Raw genomic sequence first — 20,761 nt, 5'->3', positions numbered from 1 at the left:
AATTTTTTGTTTTGTTAAATACTTATATTTAAAGTTTGTATTACTAAATATAAACGAGTATTTATCCCGTGCTATGCACGGTTCAAAATCATATCTTATTATTATTATTATAATTAAGATTAAGATGATGATAATTATTATTATTGTTATTATTGGTTTTTATGCAATTTCAAAAAGAAAGTGTATTTATACAACATATGAATTTGATTAGAAACATTTCAGGTGCACCCGAATTTTTATCCATGTGATGCACCGCCTGCAATTTAAATAGATATATTGTTGAAACTTGAAAGGGGTTAAAATAACAAACACATACACATAATTCCCACCTTAACCATATCCGACGGTAGAAAAAAAATCATGATTTTCTGATTCTAAATATGATATGTTTCAAAATCACTTCACCAAGATTACATATGAAAGATAATAAGGTTGTTGGCTTATCAAATTATTTTTTGTATTTTTTTTATTCTTAATACAACATATTTTTTGATTTTTAAACAATACTATCAGTCAGTAGATATTTGATTTGTATTTATATTTTTTTCTGAAACAAATAAAATTTAGAACCAATAAATTATTATAATAGAGTCAATAGCATTAAAAAAAATAATTTATAATGCATTATTAATTACCACTATGTCAATAATAAAAATAACAAATAAAATAAAAATACATGTAAAATATTTTAAATTCAAAAAAATAAGAAAATTTGTTTGATAATAACATACGAATATACATATAATAAAAAATAAATCATCTCTCTCTCCACCCGATCTGCCTGTGTTCTCCCTCGTCTATCTTCGCTTTCCAGAAACTTCCATTTCCGCCATTCTAAAGCTAGAGCTGGAAAGTCCACTATGATATTCTTTTTCTGCCTACCTTACAACTTCAACAGTTTGTTCTGGTTCGCCATTGAAGGAAAGTGGGTATTTACTTTATTATTTTCCATACCGTACTTGATTATCTTTTTGTTCTTTATACGAAGACAAAACTTCAAGAAGAAGAGGAGATCGGGCTGCAAAATGTTTTGATTTCGAAATGGGTTTACGAATGCTCTAAGTTCCACCGATCATCCTTCTCTAAGAGGTTGTCTATTAATCAACTGCTGATTGCATTTGTCTAGAGTTTTTGAAATTGCCTATAAAAAGTACTCGATTATATCTGTATTAATGAAAATTGCTGGGAGATTCTTTAGATAGGAAGTTGAAAAATACATAAACAGCATGCTTCTATTCGTAGAAGGAATTATAAGGATAAAGATTTATTATGTAAAAGCTGCTTGAACTGATTTTTCAACTGACACATTAGACATGAATCTTTCAAAGAAATAAGGCTTGCAAAATCTTAGGCAGAAGAGAGTTAATGAATACAACACAGCTTGAATTCCCATAAAAAATAAGCCATATCAAATCTGTGTATTAAAAATTAGCTTACATGCCATTGACTATCAATTCAATCTCAGCAGTCAACAGTGAACCATTCGTAGGAATTTCTGCCTGCTACTCTGCAAAATTGGACATTGAATTCTTATTTTCCTTAAAAATATTTCAGCATGTTGAAGATCGAAGGAAATAATACTCACTGGGGATGTAGAATGGTTTTCATTGGGCATATGACTGGAAGATTCTATGAGGAAACAATTGGCTTAAATCTTTGATGATCAGCAAGCATTGATTGAAGTTAAACTAATGAGCTTACTGGTTGGTTGATTACAATAAACTTCATTAGCTTTTAAACTGTTTTTAATTTGTTTGCTGTTAATTTGTTGTTCAACTGTTAGAATACTACTACCCATTTACATACTTATATGAGGAGTTCCAAACTAAAATCAAACACATGATCAAGGCCATCCATATCAATGTATGTATCAGCTTTATTGTAAGAAAAATAATAAAGTTATTGTATGTATCAGCTTTATATTGTTGGCTTATCATAGTCTTCAAATTGATTAGGGCCGAACGTAAAATTCAATCTACGATGTTTAATTGAGTTGACAGATCTAAGACATCATCAAGGCCATCCATATCAATGTATAATTACCATCGTCGCGTCATTACTCATTACAATATGTTTCCATATATAGTATGCGTACCGACAAATTATATTGGGAACCATTAATAAATGTTCATCTTTAATATATTTCAAGTATATTATTTAATAATATAAAAATAATGTACATTCATTCATACACAAATAATGTAATTTTAAAAAATAAATCTTTAGTGTGTTAAAAATATATGGAGTACTTTATAGTAATATATTTTATGTCTAGACCGATGCTCATTGCACATAAGAAACCCCTCTCACTTCTGCTCCCACACTATCGCTGGTGAAACTCAATCCCTGGTCATTTTTCTAAAGTTTCACCTTTGTGACCAGTTGAGCTGCCCATGCAAATTATATCTTATATTTCATTCTTCCAATCTATCTTATATTTCATGATATAATGATTGGTAATTCCAAATTAGACACATGCAATATCTATGGCGTTGCATTATCATCTATGCTTAGTGCTTATATATTATTATTATTATTATTATTATTATTGTTATTATTATTATTATTATTAGAAAAATGCTTCTCACCCCAACAATTAGCACGCTCATGTTAACAAAAAAAATATTTATATTCATACATTACTGGTGAATTCAATAACTCCACCTTAACTTAATAAGAAATTTACAAATTCAAGCACGTCATCAATAAGTGAATGACAATTATAGGGTCTCTAATATTATCTTCTTAATAGGTCGCGGACAAGTTCGCGACGGCCGCTCTGGCTCATGAGCTAGGGACTCGGGTCCTTGAGGACCACCCATCTATTGTTGAGGGATGATAGGGTCGGAGCCCGCCATAGTCGTGGGGCGCCCTAGTTGTTTTCTGCTGTAAATCTTGGGCTTAGCCCTCCCTATGTTTCAAAAAAAAAAAATAAAAAATTATCTTATTATTATTGTTGTTGTTGTTGTTATGTTGTTCATTCCAAAACCAACATAAATTGAAAAAATATGTATAAACAGATATTACATTGTAATATAATCGGTAGCATTCTTTAAAAAAAAATATGAGTTCATGTTATTTAGTGAAAAAGACTAAGGAAATGGCGTAAGAAATGCATGAAATGATGGTAGATATGAGCTGGTGTCCTTTTGGTTTCTCGTACACATATATACTTATATAAAATGTACTTATGGTTTCTCGTACACATATATACTTATATAAAATGTACTTATTTACCGAGGGTATTACAATAATTGCTTGTATTAACATATGGTTTGGTGAGCAATTATTGTTACAATAATTGCTCTTCAAATCATATGACTATATTATAGTTAAGATTATACTCTGTTAAACCTGAATGTGTTACTATTGTATGAATTTAATCTTTTTTTTTTTGCTAGATTGTTAATGATGCTATTTAAAATCTGTGTAAGTATATAATTAATTATGTGTTAGTATAATCTGTTTTATTAATAATTTGTGTGGTTTTGGTGTTTCTAGATGCATGTTGCCTAAGAAATATTGTTTGATTATTTCTGTGTTAGTATAACTAAGCATAGGATAGCAAGACGAAAATAAAACAAGGCCAGTAAAGGCAACAGTTAAAAAGCAAAAGAAATATTGTTTGATTATTACAACCATGAAATAAAACATCAGCACACAACCCGTGCTGGAAAGGACAGAGAACATACCATCTTTCTTCACAAAAACGCCTAGACATGGCCAGATGATTCTTCCAACAACCAGACAAAAACAACACATTAATACTCCCCTTTTTGCAAATGATAGGCAAATGACACTTAAGCAGCAAAGAGACATCCACTGTCAGACTTGAGAGCTTCACCACCAGCAGACTCATATAGGCTCAACCGGAGTAAAACAGTCGCCAGTTCAGTGCGAGCAATATTGAGCTGATTCGAGATAATAGAACTGACAGTCTGCAGTTCAGACACACGGGCCTTCAATCGTAAGGACAACTTCAAATCACGATCGTAGGGGGTAACATCAGCAACATCAGCATAAGAGCTTCTTGAAGCACCAACAAGCCTAACATCTTTGATGTGTTTGCCAGTCAGTAGACGTGGATCCACATTATATAACAGAAAGGGAGTAATGACCTCACTAGGCATCGGAATCAGACCCTGGGATGTTAGCACACCATAAGTAAGATTGGGTTAAGGAAGCTTAACCTTTTGCTCTCTTGGATGAATCAATGTGAGAAAATGATTGAAGATCCACTTCCCTAGGTCAACTGTCATCTTGGTTCCAACCTGAAATAGAAGACCAGCTAAAGTCTTACTGACCTGTATGAAAGTGTGCTGATGGCAGCCAGTTGTGCAATGCAATTCGGTGAAGAATAACAAACTTATAAGTGAATTCAGAACTGGACAGAGCATCATTATCAATCGTCGGTCATTCAGACACCACTCCTCCAGTGAGGGTCTTAACAACCAGATCCTAGTCACTGATCTCATCTTCATCAACTGCCTTCAACCCATAGTATTGGTTGATCACATCAGGCCCAAACACATACCAATTTCCACGAATGAAGATTTGCATACACCTCGTGCTGGTCAGATCATCAATTTCTTCGTTCAAGTTGCAGTAGAACTCATACGTGAGCAGCTTTGAATAGGCACAAACAGACGTCACAGTCTTCAGCAGCCCAACTTCATTTAGTAAGGGCAACACATCACACACTGAATTCAGCTGATTTTCATCAACTGACCTCTATACAATCAACTCTCTTTTCACCATCGTAGGCCATTTTTCATGAGCAGCATCAGAGACAAACTTCGGCTTGTAAATAGATGTATAAGGACTCTCCGGAACTTCAATATGAACGCTTGGGACATCCAGGGTAACACTTTTCCCCCTTGGCTTGGTAACCGTCTTCATTTTCTTGCCTCTTGTGGATAGAGCAACTGCAGTCCCTTTACCTTTAACAGATGATCTTAGGTTCTTGAACACTTGTCTGACAAGAGGATCACTTTCAGCTTTCTCAGTCTCAACGGATCTTCTTTTCTTTTCTAGCTGTGTAGACTCTGTAGGCTCATCACCAATATCCACAACCACTTTCTCTGGAACTCCCTTTCTCTTGGATTTTCGAGTTTCTCTGACTGGTAAACTTTGTGTAGGACTTGGTGACACAGAATTGCTGGTTTCAGACCCAGGTGCAGTAGACGAGGCCATAAGTTTATTGACCTCCCTGATTTTGAAAGTTGTGGAATCTGGGTGAGCTGTTTCTGCCACTGATAGAGACTCATTCTGTTCAGAATGTGGAACCTTAAAACCATATATTTCAGCCATAATCTTTTCATCATCACTGTCTGTCGACATGGAAGAAACATATCTTGGTTTTATCACTTTGTAAGGCTCAGACACTGATTCAGTGGGTAAATTCGCAAAGTGGCGAATATGTTCTGGACTCTCAGCCAAAATGGAAGATGTATAGACAGGAATACCAACATTTGAATAAGAGGGCTGCGGATTCTCATAATGTCCAGAGATGGGAACAACAGACTCCTTAAGAGGATTTTCAACCGGGCAAAATTCGACAGAGGTCTTATCTGGAATTGTGGACTCAGGGTCATCAGGAACAATAGAATCAGGTATTTCAGTATCAGAGGTTAACACAGCTTGTCTTGACTCATCAATACCAACAGATGTTGGGGCAACTTTATCAGAGATAGACACATCAACATATTTATCAGGCTCAGAAGTTGATTTATTAGGTTCAGATACTTCAACAGAAGACAAAACAGGTGGATCAACAATCATATTTGTAACAGTTAATGACTCTAAGGAACCCGAAGCAGAACAAGATGGATTTTTATCTGACAAAACGGATGGTATACTAGACTCAACAGTAGTATACAGGGTCTCAGTAGGCTTATCAGGATAAATCTCAATAGGAAGATCAGAAGAGTTTAACCTGTTTTGAAGAACTGCTCGTCTTCTTTGTGCTTCTTCCTGGGTTGCCTTCAGATACAGAGGTTGAGTAGCGGCCTATCGTTGAGACACCTCTTCCCAATCCAAAACCAGTTGCCCAAAGTATTTCAGAAACGCCCCAGCTCGGTTTCCATCCTCCGGTGTATCAATGATGGCTGGAGTAATGTCATCATCTGCTTCAGATGCCATCACCATTAGAGTCGTAGTATCCTCATCTGACCAGTGCTCATAGAACTCAGGATAGTGTGATATCACTGTGACGATTAGTTCATCTCGAAGAATATGATCCAACTTCAGTTTCCTCTTTATGGCCAGCTGTAGAAGAGTATTCACATGTTTTAGAGCATTCTCCGGTGTGTGGTCCTTTCTGCAGAGCTTGATAATCATATTTTTCACCGCATTGGCCATAACTGTTTGGTTTCTTAGAGAGAGAGAGAAGTAAACCCTAGGCAGTGAGGTTTGGGAGATTTTAGATAGAGAGAGCAGAGGATTTTGAAATAGCTTTGCTGAGAAGATATAATCTCGAGTGAGATAGATGATAATCAATGCGGCTGACAAGGTTCATGAAGCTATGATGTGATTGATGCAATTTTATAGCTTCATTTTAGGGATTAAACGGAGGGATTTGAATTTTGAAAAAGGCAATTAAAGGAGGTTTAGTATAATAAGGATGTACTTAACCATATGAGAAAAATGAGTTTTTTTTTTGGAAATCGAATCTTGAGATGTGATTCGAAATTGTGACACTCAAAACCCTTCTTCTGACGTACCCGTCTGCCTTAACAATCCATTCGACAGATCCCCAAAGCAGATCTGAGAATCTCAAACCGATTTGCATCCAGAGGCTTTGTCAGTATGTCTGCCAGTTGCTTGTCTGTCTGAATATTTTCCAACTCAAATTCTTTTTCTTCAACCAAATCTCTGATGAAGTGATGCCTTATGTCAATATGTTTAGTCATTGAGTGCTGGACTGGATTTTTTTGAAATATTTATGGCACTTATATTGTCACAATAAAGTGTCATAGATCATTGAGAGAGACCATAATCCAGCAACATCTGCTTCATCCAAACAAGTTGGGTACAACATCCTCCAGCTGCTATATACTCTGCTTCAGCAGTGCTCAAGGAAATTGAGTTCTGTTTCTTACTCAGCCATAAGACCAAATTCTTCCCAACAAAAAAACAACCACCATATGTACTTTTCCTATCATCAATGTTACTTGCCCAATCAGCATCACAGTATGCACTTAGACTCAATTCACTCTCCTTAGAGTACGATATCCCATACTGAATCGTACCATTGACATACTTCAAAATTCTCTTTGCTGCTATTAAATGTGACTCTTTAGGGACTGATTGATATCTGGCACACATGCCAACACTGAACATGATATCTGGACGACTGACGATCAAGTAAAGTAGACTACCAATCAGACTTCTATATACTGTCCAATCAACTGGTTGACCTGCATCATCTTTTGACAACTTTGCTGAGGCACAAATCAGCATCAACACAGGCCCACTATGGGCTACAACGGCCCATATCATTTCCTTTATTCCAACTCAAGAATGAAGCCCACTATTTATCATACATGAGTGATGAACCCATACTCTAAACATTCCACGCCCAGGTGGGCTTAAACCAATCGTTATGCCATGGAATCGTGTTCACCATCCATGATGAACACGGTTCCAACGGTGTTAGTGCACCGTTATCTTTTTTTTTTTTCCTTAATTAATCGCGTGATTTTTCTTCTTCATTTTCACATTTCGCGGTTTCACTTTAATTTGAGGTGAGCAATAATTTCGGACATTCATAAATTATGAATCCATGCCTGCACATTCACTTTGGAACCATGCCTACACATTCCCGTCAGAAACCATGACTGCTCCTCCGTAGCGCAAGCTTCTTCAACATTCATAAATTATGAATTTTCTGTTATGAAATTATGAATTTTCTGTTATGAAATTATGAATTTTCTGTTATGAAATTATGAATTTTCTGTTATGAAATTATGAATTTTCTGTTATGAAATTATGAATTTTCTGTTATGAAATTATGAATTTTCTGTTATGAAATTATGAATTTTCTGTTATGAAATTATGAATTTTCTGTTATGAAATTATGAATTTTCTGTTATGAAATTATGAATTTTCTGTTATGAAATTATGAATTTTCTGTTATGAAATTATGAATTTTCTGTTATGAAATTATGAATTTTCTGTTATGAGATTATGAATTTACAGTAAATTCATAATCTCATAACAGAAAATTCATAATCTGACCAAACGTGCGCCGTTAACACCACATTAGCGATTTTTTGTTTTAACGTAAAAACGGCGCCGTTTGGACCCGTGTTCACCATGAATGGTGAACACGTTTCCAGGGCATAATTTGCGGGCTTAAACGACCACAGGCCATTCGGCCTTCAATACAAGGCCCCACAAATTATGCCGTGGTGCACATGGTTGTAAAACGACGTCGTTTTGATTAAAAATTATGCATCTGACTTTAAAAAAAATAATTTATTTTCGGTTGCCGTTAATGGCGTTATGATGTGCATAATTTGAATTATATATCCAGAATTAATGAACTATATATTCAAAATTAATGAATTATATATCCAGAATTAGTGAACTATATATCCAGAATGAATGAACTATATATTCATAATGAATTAACTATATATTCAGAATGAATGAACTATATATTCAGAATCGATAAGGTCAATTATGAATGTGTAGTTATTAATTTCTGAATGTACTGTTGTCAAATTATGAATATATAATTATGAAATTATGAATATATAGTTATGTAATTCTGGATATATAGTTATGAAGTTATGGATATATCCTAGTGTTTGAATACGAAAGAAAACCACCTAACGCCGTTAATGACAATCCAAACGGAATTTAAAAAAAAAAAAAAAAACAGCGTCGTTTTGCAACCGTGTGCACCATGCTTTTACAACATAACAATTGACGGCAAATTATGCCCTGGACCCGTGTCCACAAAGAATTGTGGACACGCGCCCAAAACGACGTCGTTTTTAAAAAAAAAACGCGTCATTTAGTTAAAAAAAAAATTTGCGCGCGTTTTGCCGTTAACGGCGTTAACGACGTTATTTGTTTTTTGGATTATGAATGTACAGTTATGCCGTTATGAATGTACACTTATGCCGTTATGAATGTACAGTTATGCAATTATGAAATTATGAACACAGAGCTCTAACATTATGAACTTACAATTATGAACATATATAGTGATAAAATTATGACCATGGAGCTTTAAAATTGTGAGTATAGAGCTTCGAAGATTATGAATGTACAGTTATGGAGTTATGAATGTACAGTTATGGAGTTATGAATCTACAGTTATGGAGTTATGAATCTACAGTTATGAGATTATGAATCTACAGTATGAAATTATGAATGTATAGTTATTGATCGAATTATGAACAAAGAGCTCTAACATTATGAACTTACAATTATGAACATATAGTGATAAAATTATGAACATAGAGCTCTAAAATTGTGAACATAGAGCTTCGAAAATTATGAATGTACAATTATGGAGTTATGAATGTACAGTTGTGGAGTTATGAATGTACAGTTATAGAGTTATGAACGTACAGTTATGGAGTTATGAATGCACAGTTATTAACATATAGTAATAAAATTATGAACATATACTCCTATAAGTCTATAACAAAGCGGTCTGAAATTAAAAAAAAAAAAAAAAAGAGATAACAGTACCGTTCCAGCATGCATGCTGGACACGGGTCCATAGCATAACGATTGAAATATAGGTCCTTCGTTTTTTGCACAATTTCTCCTTCCTCTTCTCAAATTCTTTCTTTACACTTGCCATATATTCAAGCCTAGTCTCCTCCCATACACAACAAATGATCTAGGCCCACTACTAGCCATAGGAGTCTAAGAAGCGGAGCCAGGGCCGTATTTTAAGTTTTGGTGGCCCTGTTCTGGTAAATAAATGTGGCCCTATCAAAATTGCAAGTTTCGAACCTTTGACCTCAAAGTTAAAATATAATAAACACACATTCTTACCATCTCTTCATAGAACTTTTTAAGTTTAATTGAAAAATTTTAATTTTAATTTCGAAACTAGCTAGATAAAAATTAAATATTGGACCTCTAAAATTTGGGGCCCCTCTAAAATTGGGGGCCCTGTGCGGTAGCCCAGCTTGCATAGCCTAAAATCCGGCCCTGAGCGGAGCCCAACTCTCTTGGCAGCCAAGTCCACTTCCTTAGGTCCAACCCCATTCCACACAAAATAATGATTGTGCCTTTGGCAAAATTGTGCCTTTGACAAAACACAATGTTGTGTGGATCATAACAAAAAGTACATTTTTAATATACTAAATGTACATTATTTTTGTATTGTATGTACATTATACAATATAATGTACACTCAGTACAAAAATAATATATATTTCCTGAATATAATGTACATTATTTTTGTAGTGAATGTATATTATTTTTGTACTTAATGAACTTATTTTACAGTATATAAAATATGGTGCATACAACTTGTATGGACCAATAATGATTGCATTCCTTTAACTACTTGCGAATAATAGTATTTGAAGTATAATTTGAGTTAGGCAAATTAATGAGTACGTATTATTCGAGTTTTAATTTAGAATATTTAAACTTATGTATAGATACTCATTAAGAAATATTTGACTTATAATTTGAGTTAGGCAAATAAGTATACTTATTTAGAATATTTCTTAATAAGTAATAGTTTTTTACGCGCATAGCGCGATTGGGATAATGCCCAATGTTTTTTTTTTTTTAAATAAGTACTTTAAAGTATATTAAGGCAGAATTATATTGAAATTGTTCATGCATAGATAATTGAAGGTTAAATTTGCGTATTTAAATAGGTAATTCTTCTCCCAAAGGTTGAGTCTCCAACCCCAAGGGCCCCCCACACTCCGACCCGACAGAGCATTGTGGACAAGGAATCTGTCCACTTTGGACATAATTCCCGCACGGCAGCCGCCGAGGTTCAAAACCATTGAGCTAAGCCGGTGCGGGTTAAATAGGTAATTCTAAGTTTACAAATGCAAGATAATATAGTCAAGATTGATTATAATTGTCAATAAAATAATTGTATAGGTATGGTTGAAACCAAATACGGGACATAAGGGGGAACAAATAAAAATTAGGGCATAAAATATTAAATATATACTAATATTGTTTGAGGAGATTCCGACATTAGGATTTGTGGTTAAGTTCTATTAAGACTTTAATATTAGAATTAGATTAATGGTGTAGTTATAATTTTATATTAGACTTTAATATTAGAATTACACTAACGGTGAATTAACGGAAAAATTAAATGGATAATCATATAATTAAGGATAAATTAGAAAATCTTAAAAGAAATAAGTTAAAACCTGAACAAGATGAACCATTCATTTGATTTAATAATTTGGCGGTCATTTTTTCTACCCAAATGTTAATAATTAAATAAATTCGCTGGTCAAATCCGCTAGTATAATCCGCTAACGCTAACCCCTAACTGCTGATTGTCAAACAAGGACATTGCGAGGTAGTTCTCACTTCAATTTGTTGTGTGATTTAAATACTCTCTTTGTCACAAAATCTCTCAAAGTAGTTAATATGGTTGGCTTTATTAATTATATTTTTTAAATTTTTTCATTGTATTAATAAAATACTTGGTAAATAAATACTCCGTATATAGCATTATTTTGTATTATAACTTTGATATTTAATTAGAAAAATAGTGCAGAAAAAAGATAATAGATAATATAGTGAATATAATTAATTGATGAATTTGAATGTAAAAATTTTTACATTTGAGAAAATTAAATACAATATAACTAATGAAAATATTTCTTTTAATTAATTTATTGATAATTAATAATTTGTTTTTCACTGAATAAAGACATTGTAAGGATAATGTAGCGAATATAATCAATTAATAAATTTGAATATAAAAAATTTTTATATTGAAGAAAAATAAAGACAATATAACTAATAAAATTATTTCTCTTAGTTAATTTATTGATAATTATTTTTTTTTTGAATAAAGGCATTGTGGACACATAATTATAAATTAAAGAAATGCTTATGTATTATTTTTTGTTGTAACTACTAAATTATTATTTATATAATAATTTAATAAGAGTAAAATAGAGTACTAATTATGCCAACTTTGATTGGGATGAGATTCGAACATAAGACCTTTTTCTATTGAAATCAATGAGTAAGTTAACGGTGAACTAACAACAATTCTTAAAATTTTAACGGAATTAGTAATGGTGTGTGGGTATTTTAGGAAATTTTAGTGTAAAATTTAAATCTGATCAATCTTTCAATCAATCTGAGCCATTCATTTGATTAAAATATGTGACCGCCATTTTTTCTACCCATTATAGGCCTAACTCTCTTGGGCTCTTATTAGTATAGTAGATTTTTTACGCGCATTGCGCGATTGGGATAATGCCCAATGTTTTTTTTTTTAAATAAGTACTTTAAAGTATATTAAGGCAGAATTATATTGAAATTGTTCATGCATAGATAATTGAAGGTTGAATTTGCGTATTTAAATAGGTAATTCTTCTCCCAAAGGTTGAGTCTCCAACCCCAAGGGCCCCCCACACTCCGACCCGACAGAGCATTGTGGACAAGGAATCTGTCCACTTTGGACATAATTCCCGCACGGCCGCCGCCGAGGTTCAAAACTATTGAGCTAAGCCGGTGCGGGTTAAATAGGTAATTCTAAGTTTACAAATGCAAGATAATATAGTCAAGATTGATTATAATTGTCAATAAAATAATTGTATAGGTATGGTTGAAACCAAATACGGGACATAAGGGAGAACAAATAAAAATTAGGGCATAAAATATTAAATATATACTAATATTGTTTGAGGAGATTCCGACATTAGGATTTGTGGTTAAGTTCTATTAAGACTTTAATATTAGAATTAGATTAATGGTGTAGTTATAATTCTATATTAGACTTTAATATTAGAATTAGACTAACGGTGAATTAACGGAAAAATTAAATGGATAATCATATAATTAAGGATAAATTAGAAAATCTTAAAAGAAAAAAGTTAAAACCTGAACAATATGAACCATTCATTTGATTTAATATGAACAATATTGATGTATCTTTACTTTCAACTTGTGAAGTGCGAAATTCCTCTTTCTTGTACGAATTACATCCAGAATTACTCCTGGACTTGCAAATCAAATTTTATATTCGCAGTTTTAGGAGTAATTCTGGGAGTAATTCGTAAAAAAAAAAAAAGGATTTCGCAGTTCACATGTCTATGAGTAAAGAGATGCCAATATTAAAATTACTGAATTTGTCTATTTATTTAACACCAAATGGACAGAATAACAAATGAGGGACTAAATTGAGCAAAAATACAAACATCTGGGACTAAATTGAGCGAAACACAAAAGTCTAGGACGATATTAGGTCACCAAAGTCGTTTATGACGAAATTGAGAAAACCACTATAGTCGAGGACTATTTTGAGTATTAACTCAATAGTATTTGAAGTATAAATTGAGTTAGGCAAATTAATGAGTACGTATTATTCGAGTTTTAATTTAGAATATTTAAACTTATGTATAGATACTCATTAAGAAATATTTGACTTATAATTTGAGTTAGGCAAATAAGTATACTTATTTAGAATATTTCTTAATAAGTATTTAGGCAAATTTATCAAATAATAGTACTCCGTATTTGAATTGAAGTATAATTTCAGTTTCTAAATCCTAAACACAATAGAATTTGGAGTACGGTTTGACTTTTCTAATCCTTAATTAATAATGGAAAGTTTAAAGAATCCTAATCCTAGCCTGCACCGAATAGTATCCTCAGTGTTATATATAGGTACATTATATTGAGAGATTTTTATTTCAGAGTATTGTGAAGTTTGCACGAGAAGAGAAGCACATAATTGAAATAGTATTGGCAGACTCACAGATATCTGTGTCTATTTATTTCTTATTTATATAAAACAATATGAGTAGCAGTAGCATTATTAGCATTGATGATGCTGGTACACAAAGGGCATGGTCAGATCTAAATGAGGAGCTCTTATCATGTATTCTTACACGTTTGGTTATTGGGGATTATTATGCTTTTCAATCAGTATGTAAATCATGGAAGTCCATAATACCACTTACTCGTCCATTGTTGCCAACACCACTTGAACATGCATCATGTGATACAGATTCGTATGAAGCCCTGCATCTAATGTACTTGAATCAAAAAACTAGTTTGTTCCATTTTTATGATCCAACTCGCAATATTAACTATTCACTTGACATTCCTCAATTGTTGGATGATGATATTGGTGAAGTTGAACTTTTTTATGCAAATCATGGTTGGTTTCTGCTTGCTAAAGGCGATAGATTTTGTTTCTTCTTCAACCCATCAACTAAGGTTAGAGTAAACTTGCCAGACACAGACACGTTTCAATGGATGTGTTTTTCCGGATCACCAACTTCTCACAATTGTCAAATTGTTGGTATTGTTAGTATTTCTCCATATTTTATTAGTGTAGGAGTATTGAATTTGGGTGAAGATTCATGGTCAGTGTACGCACAATTAGAAAATGATATAGAGTTTATAGGTGCGTGTTGCGCCCCAGTTATTCGCAGCAATGGACATATCTATATTTTAGGAGAATCTGGAAATCTTGGGAAACTCTACATTCCAAAAGGACATGACGACAACATACATTGGAATATTATTGGTAAGTCACACCGACAACAATTTAAAAATTTTCGAGATCGGTTTCTTCTAGAAAGTGATGGTGATCTAATGTGTGTGGCAACTCTTGAGGAAGGGGAAGTTCGGGTTTTGAAGCTTGATTCTAAAATGGTTTGGCAAAAGGTTGAGAATTTGAAAGGAAAAATTTTTTACGTTTCTCCCAAGATATCATTGTCACGAGAAGCAACTGTTCGAGGAACTAGTAATAAGATATATTTTCCAAAGTTTTATGATGGCAAAGGAGTGTTTTATTGTCTTGCAACAAAGAGGTGGCGTAATTTTCCACAAAGTTTTTCTAGTAAAGACTATTATAACACAAGAGGAATAGTTGAATGTATTTGGACTAGACTTCCTAGTATTTTTGATTCATAAAAATTGTAATAATGTATGATGGTATGATGGATACTAGAAAAAAGTTTTAATTTAATTTGGAATATAAAATATTTTAGTTTAATTTCACGTTCCATGCTTTATTCCTTTAAATACAATGATATGATATTCATGTCTTAATCATCATATATGCCTCGTTTAATTACAGCTAATACATATGTTGATTATGAACCAAAAAGAAAATCATGTTGTCGTGTGTTTACCAAAAATAATGGTGTGTGTAGTAGACACAAGATTGCTTTCTCCTCTTCCCTATTTTACATGGAAAGAACTTTCTTTAATTAGTACAAAACTACATGTTGTAAAGATGTATCCAACAGCTTCATCTTCAATAGTATTTTTGAGTGCTCTTAGTCCATCACGTACAGCATCCTTGATTTGAGCAATGGTATGGGGTCCTAAATTTAAAATGATAATGATTAGGTGATAATCAGTGAAGCCCTTAAGTTTCAGGTGCACAATTATGAAAATGGTTTAATGACTGAAGCAACTCCAAAACTAAAAAGAACTAGCAAGTTAAGAGTACCTTTAATAAGTATAGTGCAAAGAGTTAGGATTTTTCACATATTCAATAAAAGTGTACTTCTCCTCTCCAAGGACATGCTCATAGACCAGTCCATCCCAGCCAAGGCAGTCTGGAGTCAGGTAATAAACAGAATCATTGCATTTTAAAAGGAAATGAATATTAATAAATTGCAAATAACAAATTCTATAATTGACTAAATTTTTTTTTTTAAAAAAGGGTTAGATCATTGCATTTTAATTAAAAATAGAATGAAAATTAAAATTGAAAGAAAATATTTCAATAATAATATTCTACATTATAAATAGTAAATACATATTTTAAACAATAGGTAAATTAAAAATGGAATGAAAATATTTCAATAATAATATCTACGAGAAAATTACACTTTTGGTCCTATGACTATAGGGGAGGTGGTAATTTCAGTTCGTGACTTTTAAAACTAACAAATTTAGTCATTTTAGTACGCTTTTTTTAGCAGATTTGGTCCTTCCGGCCAAATCACAGGCCAAAAGTCACCGGAAAAATGTAAATCATTTTTTATTATTTAACTATGAGGACAAATTGGTCATTTCCAAGTCATTTCTTCTTCTTTCTCTTCCTCCTTGCCCCTGTAAAAATTTTAGAAACAGCTCCAGGCTATCTTTATCCTTGTGAGTTGCTTCCTGGGAACATATGACTTTTCCTTGACTGCAATCTCTTCTTCTTTATCTTGCAGTGTCTTGGAACCCTTGTTCGGGGTGCCGGGGAGGATTAAAATCGGGTGGTTCCAGTCAGGATCATCGTCGTAAGTAGGCTCGAGATCATCGTCGTATATGTTTTCTTTGTATTGAATTGAACATCTGCTCTGCTCGAGATACTTATATGCTTTTGTGACTAAGTTTGAATTGAAATTAGGTGTAAATTCTGGTGTAATCTACAAATATTTGTACAAATTCTTGAATGCGTTGATGAATCCTTCTGTTAAAATGGTTAGGGCTCTCTGAAGGATTCAAAATAGCATAAAATGGGTTGGTTTCTAAAGAGGTAGAAAGCACACTTGGTTAGAGGAAACAATTTTCACACTTCTGAATTTCTTTCGAAGTGTTTTTTAAAGCATTCATGCAGTTACTATCTCACTTCTGTACTGAGATTATTCTTAGGAAGGCGCATGAAAGTTCCTCTCTTGTGGTTCAAAATATGTACCATGTGGAGTTCAAAGAATATAATTGGGGAGTTCAAAATATGTACCAGTCAGGATCATCGTCATAAGTAGGCTCTTTATCAGTGGAATCGAGCTGCTCCATTTTCAGATCATGCAGTCAGGACAGCAGAAGAGAGCAGTTCTATGAATGTTACAAGCGAGGGTGAGGGCGATGAGCAGATGAAATGCTAAGCTTTCCCCGGCGGAGATGTTTGGCAAGGAGGAAGAGAAAGAAGAAGAAATGACTTGGAAATGACCAATTTGTCCTCATAGTTAAATAATAAAAAATGATTTACATTTTCCGGTGACTTTTGACCTGTGATTTGACCGGAAGGACCAAATCTGCTAAAAAAAGCGTACTAAAAGGACTAAATTTGTTAGTTTTAAAAGTTACGAACTGAAATTACCACCTCCCCTATAGTCATAAGACCAAAAGTGTAATTTTCTCTAATATCTACACTATCAATTAAAACTGGAATGAAAATTAGGTAAAAATATCACTGCATTTGATATTGCAATTGACTAATTGACTGAGTAATTATTTGCACAAATTTAAGCAATGATAACATCAAAATGTATAAACGATCCAAACCGTATCTTTAATTTTTTTTGAAAAGAGCCTGCGCGGCATTTATTGAAAGTATGCTGAAATAGTGTCTGGCGGACCATTGTCTGAGTACATCGGTGCTGAATAACTAAAGGCCGAAGTGGCTAAAATGTGTGCTAAACGATTATCTGATCTAGGAACATAATTAACTGAAACATAATTAAAGGAAACCATCCGGTTTCTGCAGGCATCAATGGCATAGCCGAGGTACGAACGTGGTGTACCCTTTGCTTGTGACAAGTACTGTTGTAGTGACAAACAATCCGTTAGTATGTCTACCAACCTCTCTCCACGATCCCATAACCAAGATAGTACTTCCTTGCACGCAATTGCTTCTTCCATAAACGGGGAGAAACAGTTTACCAAAGGCGCCTGTAGAGCTGTGATATACAATCCCTGTTCGTCTAGTAGTATTGCCCCAACAGCGGCTTTACTTGTGGCATGGACAAAGGCTGCATCAATGTAGCATTTCTTCCGTGAGAGGGCAGCCGTGTGGATTGTGGGCGGTATGTGCGCATGCGGCAGTGCCGTTTCCTGCCGCTGCTCGGCAGTTGCCGTGGTGGATCCACGCTGAGCATGCAGGCGTTGCGGGCGGTCCGGGTGTGCAATTCGCCACGCCCGGATCGCTGCGGCTACGGTTGCAATTATCCTTTGTGGTCTGGGCAAGTATGCATCCCACACAGCTCCATTCCTTGCTCGCCATATATAGTATAGCAGGCCTACTGCATAAATAATTCCATCATCATCTAGAATATTTAATACTTCATTAAACCAAACATGAAAAATATCTGTGATAGTATTGGGGATTGGAAGGTGAGATTGTGCCCAAATGTTCCTTGTATAATCACATTCAACCAAAGAGTGCATAACATTCTCATGCATAATCCCACACATAGCACATGTTGGGCTAATCTCCACTCTCTTTATAATGAGGTTCGTTGTGGTGGGCAATATATTATTCAAGGCTCTCCATAAGAAAGTTTTCCATCTCGGGGGTACTTTGAGTTTCCATAATTTGGGCCATTTATCAAACATTCCTATGGTGTGTATATAATCTCCCACCACTTGCCTGTAGCCGCTTTTTACCGAGTATTCTCCGGTTACATCACCATGCCAATACCACATATCCTCATAGTCTGGTGACACAGGTATTTTCAATATTCGCATCACATCCTCCGGAATAAAAATATCATTTAAAATTTCATGGTCCCAGGTCGCCGTCTCCTGGTCTATTAATCCCATCACAGTTGCCTGCGCCAAATATGGTGGTTTGTCAGTGATTATTTCCGCATTATTATCATCCTGGAGCCATGGATGCTCCCATATAAGAGTTTCTTTTCCATTCCCAATTCTGCGTCTGACACCCCCACAAACTAATTCCTGTGTCGTCATAATACTACGCCAGCAGTAACTTGGATTATTCCCCACAGAAGCATCAAAGAAAGTCCCCTTAGGATAATACCTGGCTTTATATATTTTAGAAACTAGCGTTTCAGGTTTGGTGAGCAAACGCCAGGCCTGCTTTCCCAACATAGCTAAATTAAAGGCATGCAACTCCTTAAAGCCCAATCCTCCATATTTCTTGGGGATGCATAATTTATCCCATGCCTTCCAATGGATGCCCTGATCATCCTTAGCTCTCCACCAGTAACGATTCATAGCTCTCTCAATGGCCGTGCAAGTATTCAAAGGTAGTAAAAAGACACTCATAGAAAAGGTGGGCATAGACTGTGCCACACTTTTCAATAAGACCTCCTTACCTGCCTGTGAAAGCAGTTTTTTATTCCAGGACCCAATCCGCTGCCTGATCTTGTCATCAATGTAAGAGAATACTGTTCTCCTATTCCTGCCCACAAACGATGGAAGTCCTAAATACTTCCCAAAATTCGGCGCCTGAACCACTCCCAATATATCGGCAACCTCCCCTCTCTGCTCATCCCGCGTATTCTTACTATAGCAAATACTTGACTTATAGTAATTCACTGCTTGCCCAGACATTTCCTCATAAGCCGCTAAACACTGTTTTACCACACTGGCTTCCTGCGCTGTTGCTCTAAAAAAGAGTAAGCTGTCATCTGCAAAAAACAAGTGGGATATAGGGGGGCTCCCCTAGCTACTCTGCACCCATGTAGATCTCCTCTCAATTGTGCCTGCTGTAATAGCAATGAAAGTTCCTCCGCACAAATAATAAAGAGATAAGGTGACAGTGGGTCACCCTGTCTCAATCCACGGGTCGGCATGATCTGGTCACTACAAGTCCCACCAATCTGAATAGTATACGAAACTGAGGTCACACACAGCATTATCAAATCCACCCACCTTTCATCAAAACCCAATGCTAACATCATACTACGCAAGAATGGCCACTCCATTCGATCATAGGCTTTTGCCATATCCAGTTTCAAAGCCCCCCATCCTGTGATTCCACATTGTTTTCTGTTCAAAAAATGCCCCACCTCTGCAGCAATCAAAATATTATCCGTTATTAGCCTGTCAGAAATAAAAGCACTTTGGGTGTCAGATATAATATCTCCCATAAGTGGTTTCATCCTGGCAGTTATAACCTTAGCCATAATCCTGTACACCACGTTACTCAGTGCTATAGGTCTGTAATCCGAGACCATCTCTGGGGTTTTCTTCTTAGGGATCAATATTATATTCGTATCATTCAAGCGAGCTGGAAACGAGCGATTATTAAGACAATCCACAATATATGCTGATACATCACCACCCACTACATCCCAGAAGTGCTGGTAGAAACCTGGATTCATTCCATCCGGTCCTGGTGCTTTGTTAGGAAACATTGAAAACAGAGCACTCTTAACCTCACTAGCATCAAAGGGCCGCAATAACAACTCATTCTGAACCTGTGTTACCCGAGAGGCTATATTTCCAAAGAAATCCCCACTATCACTTGGAGGGCCAGATGTAAGATAGTCTTATAATAATTGTAGATAACATTTCTCATGGCATCACCCTCCACCCAATCCCCACTATCATTCATAACTTTTAAAATAGTATTCTTTTTCTTGCGATGAGATGCATACCTGTGGTAGTATTTTGTGTTAGCATCCGCGTTCTTAAGCCAATGCTGCTTGGCCCTCTGCCTCCAGTATGTATCCTCCTGGGCCTCAATACGACATAGGCACTCCTCCAAATGTTGGAACTCAGCTAAAGAGCTCGGATCATTACACCCCCTGAGGCGCAATTGCTCCTTCCGCAGGTTTCTGATCCGTTCCCCAAACTTATGAAAACGCTCTCCTCCCCAACGCGACAATCGATTTCCACAAATAGAGATACATTCCTGCAATCC

This window comes from Ipomoea nil, unplaced genomic scaffold, assembly GCF_001879475.1.
Source record: "Ipomoea nil cultivar Tokyo-kokei standard unplaced genomic scaffold, Asagao_1.1 scaffold1043, whole genome shotgun sequence".
In the NCBI taxonomy this organism is placed as follows: domain Eukaryota; kingdom Viridiplantae; phylum Streptophyta; class Magnoliopsida; order Solanales; family Convolvulaceae; genus Ipomoea; species Ipomoea nil.
Note: the sequence above shows the minus strand (reverse complement) of the source record.